This window comes from Salvia hispanica, chromosome 1 (genome assembly GCF_029641045.1).
Source record: "Salvia hispanica isolate PSC_SH4W2 chromosome 1, Shi_PSC_v1, whole genome shotgun sequence".
Lineage (NCBI taxonomy): Eukaryota > Viridiplantae > Streptophyta > Magnoliopsida > Lamiales > Lamiaceae > Salvia > Salvia hispanica.
Window position 1 is genome coordinate 65489319 of NC_142692.1, and position 2475 is coordinate 65491793.

The following is a 2475-nucleotide window of genomic DNA, read 5'->3' on the forward strand; positions in this document are numbered from 1 at the left end:
ATTTTAAAAGTGGCAAATTGATTTCTACAGTGATTATTCATGAATGGGACGTGGAAGAGAAGAGAGTATCAAATCAAAGGATCTGCTGTATATTAGGCACAACAGAAGATTTACACAATCTTATAAAATGCAAAAAAAAAAAAGAAATCTTACTTTTCTTAATATGTACCGTTCCAATTCCCATGGTTTTTTTTTTCCAGACACATCAAAATCAAATGTTACTTGGTCAATAATATAGGCTAGATCTTGGTTAATTTATTTACTGATAATTACCCTTGATCGATATATCTTAATATTATACTATATAATCATATTTCAGATTATCTAATCTCAACTATTTTAGAAATTTGCTTAAAAGTCTTATTGATTTAATTTTTATATCTATTACTAACAACATAATTTGGAGGCCAATCCATCCACGGGGCAAGACACCCGGACCAGTGGTGCGGCACACAAAGGGTTGTTGCACGGGCACACTGCCTGAATGTCGTGGTACAGATTGCATACACGGTTGAAAACGCGCGCTTGTGCCCTACGGAACCATGCGAGCGCATACACAACACACACATTTAAAATAATGCTACTTTTGTCACGTGAAACATTTTATTCTATAGTGTTGTTTCGAGTTAATCGGAGGAAAAATGATGTTTTTATTCTAGGAAATTTATCATATAGAGTGTATATATCCATGGAATATTTTTGGATGAATACCACTTGCGAGAAATTTGGTTTCGTTACTCAACCTAGAAATTTATTCTAGGAAATTTATCATAGACAAAGTTGTGATATATGTATAACTCAATCTTATAATGCCATGTCGTTCATTTTTTATTAGTTTTAGTTCATTGACTTTCGTATTTTTTAAATTCAGATTTTATAAAATACCCTAAAACGAATTAACAATGACTTTCATATATCTAAAAATCACATTTCTGCAGTTTGTCATTAAAATTAAGTTTTTGTTTTGATCAGAATCCAATACCGACACCGTACTTAGTAGTTATCCAAAAATCAGTCGTATTCATTATTGTTGTAATACCAAAATCTATATTTTAAAAATTTAGTAATACATAAATATTACAAGAAGGTGAATATATCAACCGTGATATGAGACGTAATTTTTAAAGTTTACAAATATGACTATCTTTTATCAACTTATGAGAAGTCAAGTAGCCAACTTTGAATACCACACTAAACTCACACAAATTGGGTGACTTATATCTCTGAGTTATTGGTTGAATCTGGAGGAGTGTTTTACTAATTTAATTGCGTTTCATCATCAATACTTCCTCTGTCCCCTATTACGTGTCCGTTGTTCATTTTGGTCTGTCTTTCACTTTTACTATTTTTTATAATAAAACTCACATTCCACTAATTCACATTCTCTCACATTATATTATAAAATTAATATATAAAAATAAGACTCACATACTGCTAACTTTTTTAACTCAATTTTTTTTTACATTTTAAAACCCGTGTCGAGCCAAAGTGGGACACATATTTGGATACAGAGGGAGTAACTAATTAATCCAACAATTTAGTAGTAGTATATAACTTTTTTTATAAAAAATATTACTTCTTCCATCCTATTAAATGTAAAGTATTTTTTTTCCGAACAATAGTTTATTTACTGTTGTTTTGTTTTGTAAATTAAATGTTGAGGTATTAGCCGCTCATTTCATTAACTTGGGGCACGTTTTGATTTTCCCGTAAATTCCAAATTTTAAGTCTCAAACTTTTACGGTCTGCGGGAATTTTCCAACCCGAATTATCTTTCCATTTATTATGTATATTTGTAGTGGTAATAACTAAGACTCAGTCAACCTTCGTTTAACTATTCTTTTTCTTTGATTTGAACGCAATTCCAACGTTAAATTTTGTTTATATGTTGGAATATCATGTAGCACTACAATTGATGAGAAATGTCCAATGTTAAATTTTGTTTATATGTTGGAAAATCATGTACAATTGATGAGACATGTCTATATTATATAATATAATCATCACGAATTATCTTCCAATCATGCAGTTTATTAGTGATTATAGTTTAGTCACCCGTCGCTATACTAATGTCTTTTTTCATTAGACGCAATTCCGACGTTTAATTTTGTTTTTTTATGTAGGAATATTATTTTATACTCCCTTCATTCTTTAGTAATAGAGTCATATTGTCATTTTTTACGTTCCATAATAATAGAGTCATTTCCATTTTTCGTAAAAGTCAATACATTTTTTCACACCTACTTTATTCTCTCTCTTACTTTTTTCTCTCTTCATCTCTCTACCTTTTTTATTTTCCACTTTATTCTCCATTTACTTAACTCACCTAACATAATTTTTCTTAATCTCCGTGCCAAAAAGAAACGCCTCCATTACTATGGAACGGAGGAAGTATCTTTTAATTTTTTCCTATTTAAGCCGTTACACATGAGACAACGGAGTTCCCCACAAATGCACTTCACTTCAATACAACAA